General features: G+C 39.4%; 1 protein-coding gene across 2 annotated transcripts in view; it reads right to left on the bottom strand.

Annotated features, from left to right (window-relative positions):
- The window catches only part of LOC106604562 (leucine-rich repeat and immunoglobulin-like domain-containing nogo receptor-interacting protein 2), a 309,642-nt gene that overhangs the window by 181,823 nt on the left and 109,443 nt on the right, over positions 1-18,376 (bottom strand). Inside the window, exon 1 of one of the 2 annotated variants that reach the window (XM_014199318.2) lies at positions 7,503-7,564. The exons of the other annotated variant lie outside the window; for it this stretch is intronic. The gene's annotated coding sequence lies outside the window, so the exon portion shown is untranslated. Of the gene's footprint in view, positions 1-7,502; positions 7,565-18,376 lie in introns of those variants that run through there. 2 annotated transcript variants of the gene reach the window in all.

Below are 18,376 nucleotides of genomic sequence, written 5' to 3'. Positions count from 1 at the left end.
TACTGAAACAGGAAAGGGCCTTTCCCAAAATTTTGCCACAAAGTTGGAAACACAGAATCGTATAGAATGTCATTGTATGCTGGAGCATTAAGATTTCCCTTCACTGGAACTGAGGGGCCTAGCCCGAACCATGAAAAACAGCCAGACCATTATTCCTCCTTCACCAAACCTTACATGTGGCACTATGTATTGGGGCAGGAAGCGTTCTCCTGGCATCTTCCAAACCCAGATTCGTCCGTCAGGACTGCCAGATGGTAAAGTGGGATTCATCACTCCAGAGATTGTGTTTCCACTGCTCCAGAGTGCAATGGCGGCGAGCTTTACACCACTCCAGCCTATGCTTGGCATTGCACATGGTGATTGCATGGCTGTGTGCTCAATTTTAAACACCTGTCAGCAACGGGTATGGCTGAAATAGCCAAATCCACTCATTTGAATGGGTGTCCACATACTTTTGTATATAGTGTATGATGTTCGTATTTGCCTCATAAAAATTTCACATGAGACCTGCGTTGTCAGTTATGTGGCATTTCAAATCTCTATGAATCAATTTGACAAAACTTTGCTCTATAGTCAAAATACAATTTCCCATTTAGCAATGCAAACAAGTCCATATTTGGCAAGTCATCTTTATGTTCTACATTCTAGCATAACATATTTACCTCAGATGTCTAGGATTTCTGCATTGTAAAGACTGATTATACTTGTTCACAAACTGTCCCTACCAAAGAAGCAGCGTATTACTGTATGCACAATAACCTTATACACTGAGTGTACAAAACATTAAGAACATGGCATAGGCTAACCAGGTGAATCCAGGTGAAAGCAATAATCACTTAATTCACTTATTGATGTCACTCGTTAAATCAACTTCAATCAGTGTAGATGTAAGGGAGGAGACAGGATTTTTAAGCCTTATAAAACAATTGAGACATGGATTGTGTGTGTGCCTTTCAGAGGGGGAATGGGCAACACTAAATATATAAGTGCCTTTGAATGGGGTATGGTAGTAGATGCCAGATGCAATGCTGCTAGGTTTTTCATGCTCCACCCAAAGGACATCCAGCCAGCTTGACACAACAGTAGGAAGCACGGGAGTCAACATGAGCCAGCAATACCGTGGAATGCTTTCGACACCTTGTGGAGTCCATATTCTGACAACAACAAAAAAGTGTGGGGGGGGGTGTGCAGCTTAATATTAGGAAGGTGTTCATAATGTTTGGTATACTCAGTGTAAATATTGGATGGTGGGTTTGAGTAATGGCATTAACATTTGGAGCTGCACATTGCAATTCTGTATTTTAGAAAAGATCACAGATCCTTTTTAAAATGATTATATTTCCCAAAACCAGAATTTTACATTCCAATTACAGCTCCTGAAAGTCCCACTCAGTAAGATGTGCATGACATCAAAGAGTGGGTCACCGACAGAAACGTAAACATAGGATCAAATGCAACCCATGTCATTTCCACATGTGAATAGCACTGCTGCTCTTTAATTATTAGTTATTTTAATAAAAAATATGTACTTATCTATTTTTCACTTAACACTTATTTTTCTTAAAACTGCATTGTTGGTTAAGGCCTTGTAAGTAAGCATTTCACTGTAAGGTCTTATTTGGTGCATGTGACAAATAAAATATGATTTGATTAGATTTCTAAGATAAGTACAGTATATCTGAAGTACACGAGAGGAACATTATTTCGCAAAGACTTATATGGGGACATGGAGTAACAGGTCCTTAATTTCTTGGTTATATTACGATAATACCAGTGGTGGGAAAAGTACCCAATTGTCATACTTGAGTAAAAGTAAAGATACCTCAATAGAAAATGACTCAAGTAAATCAAAAAAATGAAAGTCACCCAGTAAAATTCAACTTGAGTAAAAGTCTAAAAGTATTTGGTTTTAAATATACTTAAGTATCAAAAGTAAATGTAATTGCTAAAACATACTTAAGTATCAAAAGTAAAAGTAAAAATATGAATCATAATATAACGAGTACTTTTTGGTGTCAGGGAAAATGTAAGGAGTAAAAAGTAGATACATTTCTTTAGGAATGTAGTGTATAGTAAATATGAATAGTAAAGTACAGATAGCCCAAAAAAACTACTTATGTAGTACTTTAAAAGTACTTTACACCCCTGGATAAGACAGTTGTACTGATCTCGTTTGGGATATAAATTACTTATAGTACCACGAACAGTAAATGCAAGTCTGTAACACAATCACAGAAACAAAACTTTCCAAACACATTCAACACAAACTTGAACCCTGTGCCACCTCCTTTCCCAGTAACCCTCTATGGTTCTGCCTTCCCTATCTCAGGGCCTCTCCTGTTTTTTCTTCAAAGTCTTTGCGATGAGCCCCTTCTCCATGTCTAATTTAAACATTTCAAAGATCAGCATCCACAGAGGCTCCTTCTCATCCTCTGCCTTTGATGCGGCTCCAAAGTGTCCTGACCAGCCTCCGACCCCTCAAACAAGGGTCGGTGTAGGGCACCTGAGTAGAGTTTTGAGAGACGGCACCGCCACCACACTGCCCCTCTCGCTCTCCCCTCAGTCTCTCTTTCTTGTGCATTTTCTTCCTGGCAATTAGGAGCTTGCTCGAGAACCCTTTTTTTTCACTCTCCTAAAATGTCTATTGTGTCGTTACACCACAAAAAGCACAAGAAAGAGTATTAAGACAACCAGCATCTCAGATTGTTCTGATATAATTTCTGTTGTTAGGAACAGATATGATTAGTATTCCTTCAACATTATTTTGTTGAAGTATAATTTGATATGTGAGAAATTAAGCTAATTGATTGCAACCAAATTGGCCATTTTAAAGTCCATATAATAATATTCAATAAATATAACATTTTTTTTTCTAACAATGAGTTAGACATGAGGAATCCAGATGAATGGTCAAAAGCCACCCACGGACCCTCCACACCACATTTAAACTCAGTTTTTCACAATTCCTGACATTTAATCCTAATAAAAATTCCCTGTCTTAGGTCAGTCAGGATCACCACTTTATCTTAAAAATGTGAAATGTCAGAATAACCGTAGAGACAATGATTTATTTCAGCTTTTATTTAATCACATTCCCAATGGGTCAGCAGTTTACATATGTTGTGGGGGGGCTTTGCTGCAGGAGGGACTGGTGCACTTCACAAAATAGATGGCATCATGAGGGAGGAAAATGATGTGGCTATATTGAAGCAACATCTCAAGACATCAGTCAGGAAGTTAAAGCTTGGTCACAAATGGGTCTTCCAAATGGACAATGACCTCAAGCACACTTCCAAAGTTGTGGCAAAATGTCTTAAGGACAACAAAGTCAAGGTATTGGAGTGGCCATCACAAAGCCGTGACCTCAATCCTATACAAAATTTGTGGGCAGAACTGAAAAAGTGTGTGCGAACCAGGAGGCCTACAAACCTGACTCAGTTACACCAGCTCTGTCAGGAGGAATGGGCCAAAATTCACCCAACTTATTGTGGGAAGCTTGATGAAGGCTACCTGAAACGTTTGACCCAAGATAAACAATTTAAAGGCAATGCTACCAAATACTAATTGAGTGTATGTAAACTTTTGACCCATTGGGAATGTGATTAAATAAAAACTGAAATAAATCAGTCTCTCTACTATTATTCTGACATTTCACATTCTTAAAATAAAGTGGTGATCCTAACTGACTGAAGACAGGGAATTTTTACTAGGATTAAATGTCAGGAATTGTGAAAAACTGAGTTTAAATGTATTTGGCTACGGTGTATGTAAACGTCCAACTTCAACTGTAAATAAGATATTTCTGTTTTTTATTTGTAACACATTTTCAAAAATGTAGAAAAACCTGTTTTCGAGTTGTCATTATTGGATATAGTGTGTCGATTGCTGAGGATTTATTTATTTTTTGATCCATTTTAGAATAAGGCTGTAACCTAACAAAATGTGGAAAAAGTCAAGGGGTCTGAATACTTTCCAAATGCACTGTACATGCAGCCTCACTCATCCATTATGGTGGATTGCTACAATGTTAATGGGCTACGCGTCACCTAATTTCCCTCTAATGAGAGCGTCCTTGAGATGAGGCGTTTTGATGAGTCGCACTACAAGTGCGCCATTTAACTTCCTGAGCCCTGAGAGGGTTGTACCACATCTCACTTCCTGCTCGGTTTCAGGCACGTTATTTGCATGAGACCTAGACTTAGGTAAGTACAAGTACACACAGCAAATGACCCTGAAAATATTTGACTTTCTCGTGCAGCGATACACGGAATGGTGCATTGACTCTGTCAGAAACAATTAATGTAACAGCATTTCAATAGAACCCATTTTTTGCTGCCAGCAATGTTCCATCTGACTCTCTTTCTGTGTGCAGAAAGAACAATCTCAACAGATGAATTGGAGGAGTTGAATGCATATGGAAACAATCATGAAGGGGTCATTGAATAAATCATGGAAATACAATGCAATATCAGGGAAACTCTAGAGCGCGGATATCCAAACGCTTATACAGAAGCATAGCAAGATGACAAGGAAATCAAACGCCAGTCAGAGGGCTGTATAACAAGGTGTTGTCGTGGCAGGCATATTGTCTTGTGACAGAAACGGGAGAAGGCATTTGACAAAGAGATGGCTTTGTGTCAACCTCTGACATTATCAAAAAGCTCATTAAAGGGAGAATGGGCAGTGTATTATACCCCTCCTCCTCTTTCCCAGTACAGGTACATTACAAGACAGAAGACAGTCTCTTGTACTGCAAAGAGAAGAGTGATTTGTTTACAATACGTATTCTTATGAAACGCACAGATATGTGGAATATAATCATACATGCCCTTGAATCAACCGTTTTGTCATATTTTCGTCCAGCTGTCAGTTTATCTATCCATCCCCCATCTAGCCGTCAATTCATCCATCTCTCCATCCCATGTCATTCATTTTGCAACAATGTGCTCTAGTGTGATGGGGAATCTGGTTTTCATTGATTATGATATGAATACATGAATTAAATCAGCATTAGAATGTCAGTATTTTTGGCACAGTGCCTTGGACAGCACAGAGCGTATTATAGAGTTCAAGTCATCACATCATGCCTATGACCCTGCATCTTATTCTATTCTCTCTTTTGACGTTACATTGTGCAAAGAACTTTCCAAGCCCCGTAAGGCAGTAGATTTCTGGCATCAAGAATCAAAGGCAGTCAGAACGCAAGGCACAGTTGAAGTCGGAAGTTTACATCCACTTAGGTTGGAGTCATTAAAACTTGTTTTTCAACCACTCCACACATTTCTTGTTAACAAACTATAGTTTTGGCAAGTCGGTTAGGACATCTACTTTGTGCATGACACAAGTCATTTTTTCCAACAATTGTTTACAGACAGATTATTTCACTTATAATTCACTGTATCACAATTCCAGTGGGTCAGAAGTTTACATACACTAAGTTGACTGTGCCTTTAAACAGCTTGGAAAATTCCAGAAAATGTCATGGCTTTAGAAGCTTCTGATAGGCTAATTGACATAATTTGAGTCAATTGGAGGTGTACCTGTGGATGTATTTCAAGGCCAGTCTTCAAACTCAGTGCCTCTTTGCTTGACATCATGGGAAAATCTAAAGAAATCAGACCTCAGAGAAGGCAATGCTACCAAATACTAATTGAGTGTATGTAAACTTCTCACCCAATGTGATGACAGAAATAATTCTTTCTACTATTATTCTGACATTTCACATTCTTCAAATATAGTGGTGATCCTAAATGACCTAAAACAGGGACTTTTTACTAGGATTAAATGTCAGGAATTGTGAAAAACTGAGTTTAAATGTATTTGGCTAAGGTGTATGTAAACGTTTGACTTCAACTGTAAGTAGGCCAACATAACAATTGCCTGATCTAAACCCAAATTGTGATGATTCGATTGTGTTTGTAAAACAAAGAGCAAGGCACTACTTCTGCACCAAGGCTCTGTCAGTGTAGTCACAGTCACAATGGTTCAAGATAATAGTAAACAGACAGATGTAAACATTACGGACATACCCCAGTGGAGCTATCAAGGGTTGTTAAAGCCTAGTGGGCGTAACGTCTGTGACTAAGTGACTATGCTAGCGCATCTGGGCCACAACATCTGGGCGTGATTCTGTTTTAATTGAATAACTATCATTTAATGTTTTCATCTGAATTAACATAAGCGATTCATTTAGGAATCAGGACAGCGTAAACTGCCAGCAATGTTCAACTTATGGGCTGGAAGAGTGCCTTGGGGCTTCGAGTTGACACTGACATAATATTGTCGTTGTATGGACAATAAAACCTTTCACATCTGGAAGTATTTTGTCATGAGCGTGTACTTTTGTCAGGCCATCCAAGAAGACCTCACATGTTCTTACTGTAGGCACATAGTAGTGGATATTTAGACAGAGAGAAATAGAACAGTTAGATCTCTGCTTTATGTGTTAGTTGTAAGAGCTTGTGTACACGTTCTGGAGGAGATGTTATTGTGCACTTAACCATACATGTTTCTGATGGAGACATAGAACCCAAGGCCATGCTTGGCTTTGCTAGTGGTTTCTGTGCTTATCCTAAACAGGGATATAGCTGGATTCAGGCTCACTTACACGGTGAAGGCAATTGACTGTGAATTGCCTCAATTGCCGTGTTATGGTCCCGTGTGGCTCAGTTGGTAGAGCATGGTGTTTGCAACGCCAGGGTTGTGGGTTCGATTCCCACGGGGGACCAGTACAGAGAAGAAAAAAAATGTTTATGAAATGTATGCATTCACTACTGTAAGTCGCTCTGGATAAGAGCGTCTGCTAAATGACTAAAATGTAAATGTAATCAGAGTTGTTGAGCGGCAACTTTATCATCCGCAACACCGACGGAGCACCTCAACACTGACGGAGCACCGCAAAACTGACAGATCCTTGCAACACTGATGGAGCCCCGCAACACTGATGGAGCCCCGCAATACTGATGGAGCTCCTCAACACTGACGGAGCGCCTCAACACTGACGTATTTTCCTCTTATAACTCATGCAAATATGCTAATTGGACATAGAAGTGTAAACCATTAAGGCCTCAATTGTAGTAGAAAAGCCTAATGTATTCAGACCGCGATTCAATGGTTACTGGAAAAAGGCCGGTGAATAGTGGCTTAAAACACTGTTTTAAGTGTTGTGGGGCTCCAGCTCACACTGGATGAGAGAGCATCACTGCATGTTTTGTTTTGAGGCTAAGTCACGCCCTGATTGTTCCAGATTGCCTACCAAGCTCGGCATGAGGTATAGTTTACTGAGAGATTATAAGAGAGGTCCTAGCAAGCCATCCGTACAACAACAAAAGACTTGGAGAGAGGGTTTGTCGGATAACTTTGCTTTTCCTATTTTTAACACTTTGTTGGTAATGTAATGGCAAAAACACTGAAAGACTAATCACAGAGGTTCTTCTTGGTCTTCAGTGTGTATTACATTGTGTGAATTGCTGGCATATTGCATATGCATACAAATGTCTCACCAATCAGCGTCATAAACGTGTTGCTCTGCATCAGCATGACAGCTTGATTCCACATCCACCTGCAACAGGAATGTTCACAATGTCATATGTTTTTTTCTTCTTTCACATTTTAATTTCAAATCAAGCCCCTGTTATATGGACACAAAGGCATCTACCACTGACCCCAATATTCAAGAGCTACTTCGTTATTCAGTTTGATATGAAGGCATTTCCTTTCATTGCCGAGCCAAACCCTGCTGATTGTCATTGAATGAATAATGTAGTTAAGAATTTTTTTAATGTTTTGTTATTCAAATATTCAGCACAATGGAGAATCATTTAGTTCAGAGTTGATGCGAGTTAATATTAGTTAAAATGTCATGTTCTTTTCTTTATTCTTGTTTGGTGTGAATTTATAGACTAATACGTCCTTCAACTTCTGACGCCAACTGAGACCCAAATTGGAGTGCACCGTTTGTCTCTGTTTCTCAAAGCATGTTGTCAGGGAGGAGGGATGCTGAAGGTAGACAACAATGATCCCTGTACTATCCATCAGAGCTAACATCGCCATGGCAACAGCAGGACAATATGACCATGAGACTCTCTTCAAGGACTTTGAGTAAACAGACACATTTGCCCAATGACATGTGGCTGATGGGTGTTTCTGAGTTGAGGTTTATCAGTCTGAGACAATTTCACTTTGTCATTTGGATTTAACTAGGTAACGCTCAGCCTACCAGAATGAAATAACTCTGACACAATCAAATGGGCATTTACATTTGAATATAACACTTCGATCTTTCTTAATGTTATTGGCACAATCAATGTATTATTCCCCCCAATTTAGATATTATCTCTAAACAGTGTACTTACAAAATAATAAGCTTGGAAATATTAATTGGATATAGGCTACTGTGCAAGCTTTGCTCAAGGAAATGATTGTTTTGATTTATTAAAATATCCTTATTGTGAGTTCAGAAATACTACAGCACTCATGTGTAGCACTCATCTGTGAACTTGTTGATCGAATTAGACCCTCTACCAATTAGCTAATGACGACCCAGCTAATTTCTAAATGGCAGTCTAACTAGTGCCAACTAGCTTTCACAGTTGGTGCCACTTTCCTCGAAGTAGCTCCTGCATTGGCATCATAGTGGCATTACTGGAATTCATGCACTCAATTATGCGTTATGACCTGGTATGACATATTCCGTGACATAAATGTCAAATTCGTCAAGCACTGCTTTAAGAATGACTGCAACAGCACACTTAATGACATTCACCATCCTCTGGAGCTGATGATTTCATGGCCATGGTTTGGTTAGGATTATTGAATCCATTGAATCCATCTATTAAATACAGAAGGCAAGTAAATCAAAACAATAATTAAATGGCGTATAACAATAGAACACTGGGAATTAAAAAATATCTAATCTTGTGTGCAAACTTGGTCTCCATAACTGCTCTGTTTATTCAGCCTCATCATTCAAGCAGCCATTCATCAACATTGCACCTTTTATCATGTGATCTGGATTAGACATTACGCAAAATTCCAGGTTGGGGAGTTTGAGTAATTTCTCTTGATGACTTTAAAGAAGTGAGATATGAACCTCTATGGCTCTCTTGGGCTGTGGTCCCTGCGGATTCCCGGGGCCTTCCTAAATCTCTTCCCTTTAAAGGGCACCGAGGTTAAGCAGGTTCAATGGAGCAAAAAAATAATGAACCCAAGCGGGATAGTTAAGAATAGCACATCAGACGAGCCAGGAGATGACCCTGGTGGCCCTACGAGTCCCCAGACTTAAGACCCCTGGAAGCCCCTAGACCTAGTCTTTGTTAAATAAAACCCTAACTCTCTACTCTCTCTGCTCTCGCACCACCTCTGAGCCCTACCTAGATAAGGGATTTGCTCTCTCTCAGGTCCTGTCATCTAAATATAGTTGACATAGAGGCGAGACGTTATTTGCTCCTTGGCTGACTTTGCCGTTATCTATCATCTATCATTACTGTCACACGTCTCTGTCGATAGGAATGATGCCAATTTGATGTTGTCGACAACAGCAACGAACAAACGTGTGATTGCTACAAGGATGTCTTGAAATTCTTAATAGGCATGATGCCTCCCCTGGGCTGCTCCTATCGATTGAATTGATATTTACAGTACAGTTACAACAGAAGCTATGTTTGCATGTGTACAAGTGAGATAGAGATAATCCCACAGTAATGATGGGAGATCATTGTATTGGAATGAGTAGTACATCTAGGTCGTGGCATGCAACTTACTGTAGCTGATTGATCTCTGAGGTTCTGTATTTCACACAAGAGCAGAGAAGAGAATCGCCTTTGGACAGGACAATACTGTCTCTGTGCTACTTCTACCCTCCAACTGCGGAAAAAGATCAGAATTGAGCATAACTTCAATAAATGCCAATTGAACAGCCCATAGCCTGTACATAATTGGCATCAATTCACCATTGGCATCAGCAAGCAGAAATAATCCAAGCTTGCAGTATACCTGATCAAATTGTAAGTTGTAAGTAAACATAGCTTGTTCCACTGTTGTACTAGATTGCTGAGTTTCCATTTCCATCAAGGACAACCTTGGCTCAATCCCCATACGTTATTTTGTGAAGTTGCTATCTAGTTAGACTCACCTGTTTAGTAAATACCTATTCTCATTTAGTGGACAGATCTTGATACATTACTGAACGGGATATAAACACACGTTTCCTAGGGTGTTTGAAGTAAAATGCCCTGCTGCATTGACATCGTTAATGGTCACATGTTTCGGCTTCGTACTAAATGGCACCTTATTTCCTATATAGTGCAATACTACCCTATGGGCCCTGGTCAACATAAATGCACTACTTTGGGAATAGGGTACCATTTGGGACACATTTTTAAGTGCACTGTCTCTCCCTCCATGTCTGCTTTTAGCTACCAGATGATGTGTGCTTTCAGCACTGTTGCAAGCCATTGTTGCTAATGCTGTATGTAATTACCTAAACAAGAGACCCACTGGGCACAGATGTCAATTCAACGTCTATTCCACATCGGTTCAACATAATTTAATTGAAATGACGTGGAAACAACGCACCATTAATCTCCAGCCCAAACAGATTCAATCTGTCTATTCACAACCACTGTATCCATATTGCACGTATTATATTAACATTGTTGAGCTGGGCTCATTTTAATTTGATAGATTTTGTGTGTGTGTATGTGTGAGAATGACAGAGAGAGAGAGGAAGAGATAGAGAAATATTCATATTTTCATAGAAGGGCTGTGTAAATTATATAATTGGTTCGAAAACATAAGCCACCTCTTATACAATATTTTACAATGTTATGGAGAACTTGTAACAAAATTATTCAGATTTGTCTGATTGTTAAAATAATTGTCTCTGTTTTCTAATATTCTACCTGAATAATTAGAAGTTGGCAAAATCATTAGCATCTCTGTCGTTATCTACTCTGGATATTCACAACAATCCTAATTGATTTTAACAGAGAAAAGGTTCATGTTCTGCTGTACAACCCCTTTCTCTTTTTCATGATTTTATGCTTAGAATGATTGGCTTCCATTTTGTCTAGATGTTCTTGGTCCGATCACAAAACAGGCATTTTACCATCTGTGGACTGAGTAATGACAGCCCCCGGAGACATTTCACCTCCAGCAGACTTTCCATGATTACAGTGTCTGACTGGATCCCAGTGGGTGACAGGGGAAACAGGGTCCTGAGCATGAGAAAGTGGGCAGCCCATGCCAGATCTGTAGCAGGATGAAGGTCTTAGCGCATCTGCCTAGCAGCAGCCTTGGCCATCTGAATGCCATGGAGATAACCACCCACATACTGGTCAGTCCCTCTAGGATTTAGCTGTTGCAATTCTGACATTTGGCAATATGGCAATATGCGAGGATGTTGTCCAATTTGTCGCAAAAATGCGCTTACGAGGCAAAACGGGTTTTTTTTTTTACACGTGGCTTGATTGCACCATATTATGCATTAAATGTGCAGTGACTGGTTGCGAGCCCTCTTTTTGTACTGCAGTGATGGGTCAGTTTTATGTGATAATACTGCGATGATTTGACTGTCTTATGCGGAAATAGTGTTGTGATTGGTCAAATTGTATAAGCCCTTGGAAAATATGCGGGAATTTTTGATTCTGAAAAAAAATAAAGAAAATGTGAATGGATAAACTAACTGATCATTTGGATATGTAAGTATGGTGTCCATTTTAGGACATCCATTCAACGTTGGAGATTATAACTTCCTAAAATCAATATCCTACAAAAACTGCATCCAACATGCTGAAAAATGAATCAAACAATAAATGTCCTAAAATGGACACCGTTTACAGGGCATTCTACTACCGCCTGCCATTTCAAAGTCTCCCTGAAATACAGGGACATCCAGCGTGGCCTGCCTTTGCGGTGGAGCTGGAACTCTGCCAAATATGGTGGCTTTCAGTCCACAAAATGTGTCTCAACGTGGGGAAAGAAGCAGTTTGTGTAAGTGGGGGGGCTAAAGATGAGCCTGCGAGACCATAGTGAGAAAGATGCCAGGGGTGTTGGTGACATGAACTAGCTCCTCCAAAAGTCTACCATCTAGGCAAACCTCAAAGGCCCTACACAGCTCCGGCAGTGGCACAGAGGGTAACAGCAGGGTCTGATACGGTAAGTCGAGAGTGCACGACTGCACGTCACACTCTGTGGGAGTAAGAAGTGATTGAAATGAAGATAACCGGGGTAAGGAACGGCATACAAGAAAAACTGAGGTGAGAAACAATGAACGCTGGAAACTGTAGGCCTATATTATACGGAGCTAATCATCCAACCAGTTTGTTAGCAACAAAGGAAAAGAGGTTAACAGCATGGAAAGATAAATAGAGGAGGAGCCTGGAGGTGTCAGTTGCATGTTTGTTTGTCAAACCCCGTTTGTTGTACAGTGGTTGCCGTGTGGTTACCTTCCACAAGAGCGCATGACAACATATAAGGAGATAATTGCACAGCGAGGTGTTTGGCCCCCGCCAAGTCACTCCCAAACTTGGCATTTATGCTATTGAGATAATGAGATGTGTCAAGGAGTCCGCTGATGTGCTCAAGTTTCGCTGCGCTGCATCTTCAAACCAGCTCAATTCAGTCTCTCTTGTTCGAATGTACACAGCTGGTAAAGACATCACAAGCAGATTTCTCCTCCATGAACCTCCCCCTCCATAGATTTGCCTCATTGCGTTTGCTTGGCAACAACCGTCCAATCCCTTTGCTTTAAGATGGCTGCGTGGGCGAAGCCACTTAAAATGAAGGGCTGGCCAGACAAAAAAAGGCTAAACATGCTTTTGTTGCTGGAAGCAAGTCTTGCATTAAGAGAAATGCCACTAATTTTCAAGAGTGAATCACCGCAATCAGAATGCACTGCCATCGTGTTCTTCACAGAGATAAGGACAATTGGCATCAACTCGAACAAGATAATGAACGCTTCTTTAACTGCAGCAGCACATACTGTACAATTGAGTTGGATTGCAGAAGCAGCACTGCTTAAATGCATAGCACTCCAATGTGTTCTGACCCTAATAACCACAGACCCAACACTTAGAATAATTCCCTGAAGGTTTGATGCTAGAACAGGGCTATGCTGTGTTGCATGGATGGAGAAGTCTTTGTAAAAAAGTGGCTGATGTGCTATTCTTGTTATATTCAACGGAAATTGATCCTTCCCCCTTGCTAGGAAGACTGTGTACTTTCAATGACAAAACTGCCACATCTCCCACAACATGGCCTTGGAAAATCTCCAAAAGCAAGAATATATTATCCCAGTTGACAATGCTTCTCTGTCAGAGTGGCTGACTTTGACAGCTCTTGCACCATATTTTTTAACTGACATGAAATAGGAAACTGAACTACTTTTGCTCTACTGCTTATTCCAATCAATTGCTGATTTAGTACCCTATTACTTTTCAGGAACAACAGACAAAATGCCAAAAACATAACTTTACCAGAGTATATGGGACCCTCTGCGCACATCAACAACTGCCACCCCACGAAGCATCGTTACCCATCGCGCCACAAAAGCCGCAGCCCTTGCAGAGCAAGGGGAACAACTACTTCAGGTTGCAGAGCGAGTGACGTCACCCGATTGAAACGCTATTAGCGCCCACCACCGCTAACTAACTAGCCATTTCACATCGGTTACACATTGTTCTGGTCGCCATGTTATTTGTACGCATTGTTTGATGTTAATAAAAGAGAGAACATAACTAGAATATTTAAAGATTTAGGGGAAAAGTACCATTGATTGGGAAGTCAATGTAGCCTACTGTTGCTCAATCACCCAATTACTGTCTGAAAAAAGCTTTGATTAAAACAAAAATGGAACGTCTTCAAAGAAGATTTAGACTGACCATGTATTGGAATTTCACCAATAACAGACAACAGTTATCTGGAAAATTGCATTTTGAATACAATGTTTGCCGTACTAGGAATGTATCATGACTTTGTAGAACGTTAAATGGATTTGAACAAACTAATGTTATGTGTGAAAGGTGCCTGCATTACAACAGTAACAGCATTATAATGGAATAAAGGAGATCACTTTGCCAGCCTGCTTTGTGCCTTTCCAAATGATGGAACAAAATACCGGTGGTCCTCTGTTAATATCCTCTGAGGAAACTTAAGTTCCTGTTATCACATAGAATAATAACGAGGGCAAAAACAAACTCAGCGTTCATTAGAGGATATCATAATTAATTGGGGAGAATAACAAATGTCTGGAAAAATAAATAAATGGTGGTGCAATACTTGGAAACGTTACTCCCCTTGCAATCCCATGCTCTTCTAAGTAAATCATAGCTCTACCTAGGCGAACAGATAGACCCAATGACAATGAATCAGTTGCAACTGTGCATCAACTAAGTCATCCTCATTGATGTGGAATGTATTTGAAGGCAACATATTGCCAAAGCACATATTTAACAAGCTCCTCCTTGTGTGATTAACAGATGGGGAAAGCAGCCTGTTGTGTCTAATGCACTTTTTAATTACACACAACTTCCGACCATTAAAACCTGTTAAGGATAGGGGGCAGTATTTTCACGGCCGGATGAAAAACGTACCCAAATTAAACTGCTTACTACTCTTGCCCAGAAACTAGAATATGCATATTATTAGTAGATTTGGATAGAAAACACTCTGAAGTTTCTAAAACTGTTTGAATGGTGTATGTGAGTATAACAGAACTCATATGGCAGGCAAAAACCTGAGAAAAATTACACCAAGAAGTGGAGGATCTGAGAATTGTAGTTCTTCTTTCTAGTCCCTTTCGAAACTACAGTATTTGTGGGGTCACGTTGCACTTCCTAAGGCTTCCATTGGCTGTCAAAAGCCTTCAGAAAGTTGTTTGAGCATTCTCCTGTCACTGGGCAGAGTATAGGAGCTCATTCACTGAGTGGACTGCCTGGGGACAAAGAGATTGGATATGCGCGGTCCCGCGAGCACGCTGTTCCTTCCTTTTCTCCTAGAATGAATACGCTATTGTCCAGTTGGAATATTATCGCAATTTTATGTTAAAAATACCATAAAGATTGATTTTAAACAGCGTTTGACATGCTTCTAAGTACGGTAATGGAACATTTGACTTTCTGTGTCTCGATTTGCGCTCGCGCGTTAGCCTTTGGATAGTGACCTGAACGCACGAACAAAATGGAGGTATTTGGACATAAATATGGATTATTTTGAACAAAAACAACATTTCTTGTGGAAGTAGCAGTCCTGGGAGTGCATTCTGACGAAGATCAGCAAAGGTAAGAGCATATTTATAATACTAATTCTGAGTTTAGGTTGCCCCGAACTTGGCGGGTGTCTGTATAGCTTTCTGTGATGGTGAGCTATGTACTCAGAATATTGAAAAATGTGCTTTCTCCGTAAAGCTATTTTAAAATCTGACACAGCGGTTGCATAAAGGAGTATTGTATCTATAATTCTTAAAGTAATTGTTATGTATTTTGTCAACGTTTATGATGAGTATTTTTGTAAATTCACCGGAAGTTTTTGGTGGGAATACATTTTCTGAACATCACGCGCCAATGTAAAATGCTGTTTTTGGATATAAATATGAACTTGATCGAACAAAACATACATGTATTGTGTTACATGATGTCCTAGGAGTGTCATCTGATGAAGATCGTCAAAGGTTAGTGCTTCATTTAGCTGTGTTTTGGATTTTTGGGACATATATCCTTGCTTGGAAAATGGCTGTGTGGTTATTTTGGTCTATGTACTCTCCTAACATAATCTAATGTTTTGCTTTCACTGTAAAGCCTTTTTGAAATATGACAATGTGGTTGGATTAAGGAGAAGTGTATCTTTCAAAATGGTGTAAAATAGTCGTATGTTTGAGAAATTGAAATTATTGGATTTTTGAGGTTTTGTATTTCGCTAGCGGAATGTCTGTCCTCAACTTAAAGGTGTTTGGGTTTTGACAGGCTTTTGATGGAAATATGTAGGTCTGAGGTGGTATTCTCATGAGATATACATGGAGAAGTACTATCCTTCACGGTCATGTTCATAATCACCTTGATAACGACTCCCCACCCTCTATTTCAAGGATTCCAGATGAAAGAAAATCATCTTCCAATCTAACTCAATCTAATATTGGATTGGGTTGAATTCACTCAGTCCTGTGTGCATCCTTATTGAATAGGTGGAATGACATTCCTTTGAATAGTTTACTTCAGGCTTGTTGCTTTATTGCTTCAATGGTATTCATGTTGCATTACAGAGACTGCTTTTCTCTCTAGTCAATATTGGTGTTCAGCCCATTAATTTTATAGTCACAGTTTTGAATCTATATAAATGTGCAATCCTGACTTATGTGGTTTTAATGGTTTGGAAAATAAACATAAATCCCTCGAAAGAGCATTTTGCTTGATCGTTTTCTAAATGACATAGATTGGTGATGATATTTGATTATCGCTGTTTCATTAGCTTGACAGCTTGTGTGTGTGTGTGTGCCTGCAAGCACAATGTATGTGCACACACACCCACACATTACACACGTACTACACTCTATTTATACATGTGTTCAATCTATCTCCTGTGTATTCTCTCAGGTCTTTCATGTTGACAAGCACTGTACGGTAAGCTCAGGGCGATGTTATGACAAATATTTCTATTCTTGCTTGCTCACTACCTACCAGCTATATCTTGAACAGATGATATCAGACATTTGCCGGTTTGGAGAAAGCCCAACACAACACAGCTACTAAAGGTTGACTATGGAAAGCTAACACAAATGTTCTAACACTCAAATTCCTGGTGTCTGGTATTTGTACACACTAATGACATACAGAGTTCACTGGATGTGGTCCAAAAGAGATTAAACACACAGGACTTCAATATGATGTCTAAAAAGGATTTAAAATACATAACTATACTAAAATACATAACTATACTAAAATACAACGCTGTATGTATTTTAGTATAGTTATGTATTTTAGTATAGTTATGTATTTTAGTATAGCTGTGTATTTTAGGATAGCTGTGTATTTTAGTATGCTGTGTATTTTAGTATAGTTATGTAGTTTAGTGTAGTTATACACTACCGTTCATTTTTTTGTCCATTAAAATAACATAAAATTGATCAGAAATACAATGTAGACATTGTTAATGTTGTAAATGACTAATGACTGTAGCTGGAAACAGCAGATTGTTTTATGGAATATTTACATAGGCGTACAGAGGCCCATTATCAGCAACCATGACTCCTGTGTTCCAATGGCAAGTTGTGTTAGCTAATCCAAGTTAATCATTTTAAAAGGCAAAACACTAGTCTCAACGTCAACAGTGAAGAAGCGACTCCGGGATGCTGGCCTTCTAGGCAGTGTTATAAAGAAAAAGCCATATCTCAGACTGGCCAATAAAAAGAAAAGATTAAGATGGACAAAAGAACACAGACACCGGACAGAGGAACTCTGCCAAGAAGGCCAGCATCCCGGAGTCGCCTCTTCACTGTTGACGTTGAGACTGGTGTTTTGCGGGTGCTATTTAATGAAGCTGCCAGTTGAGGACTTGTGAGGCATCTGATTCTCAAACTAGACACTCTAATGTACTTGTCCTCTTGCTCAATTGTGCACCGGGGCCTCCTACTCCTCTTTATATTCTGGTTAGAGGCAGTTTGCGCTGTTCTGTGAAGGGAGTATTACACAGCGTTGTACGAGATCTTAAGTTTCTTGGCAATTTCTCGCATGGAATAGCCTTCATATCTCAGAACAAGAATAGACTGACGAGTTTCAGAAGAAAGTGCTTTGTTTCTGGCCATTTTGAGCCTGTAATCGAACCCACAAATGCTGATGCTCCAGATAGTCAACTAGTCTAAAGAAGGCCAGTTTTATTGCTTCTTTAATCAGAACAACAGTGTTCAGCTGTGCTAACATAATTGAAAAGGGTTTTCTAATGATCAATTAGCCTTTTAAAGTGATAAACTTGGATTAGCTAACACAAAATGCCATTGGAACACAGGAGTGGTGGTTGCTGATAATGGGCCTATGTATATATTCCATAAAAAATCTGCCGTTTCCAGCTACAATAGTCATTTACAACATTAATAATGTCTACACTGTATTGCTGATCAATTTGGTGTTATTTTAACGAGCAAAAAAAATGCTTCTCTTTAAAACAAAAGAATGGACATTTCTAAGTGACCCCAAACTTTTGAACGGTAGTGTATATTTTAGCATAGTTATGTATTTTAGTATAGTTATGTATTTTAGTACAGTTATATATTTTCGACATGTACCGTAAGTCCACCATTTTTCTCATACAAATATTTTTTAATTGTAAATTGATTAGCTAGCACACTCCAACATCCCACAAAATCATACTAACACATATAGTGGATTTG

This window comes from Salmo salar, chromosome ssa05 (genome assembly GCF_905237065.1).
Source record: "Salmo salar chromosome ssa05, Ssal_v3.1, whole genome shotgun sequence".
Lineage (NCBI taxonomy): Eukaryota > Metazoa > Chordata > Actinopteri > Salmoniformes > Salmonidae > Salmo > Salmo salar.
This window is presented reverse-complemented; position numbering and strand designations above follow the sequence as displayed.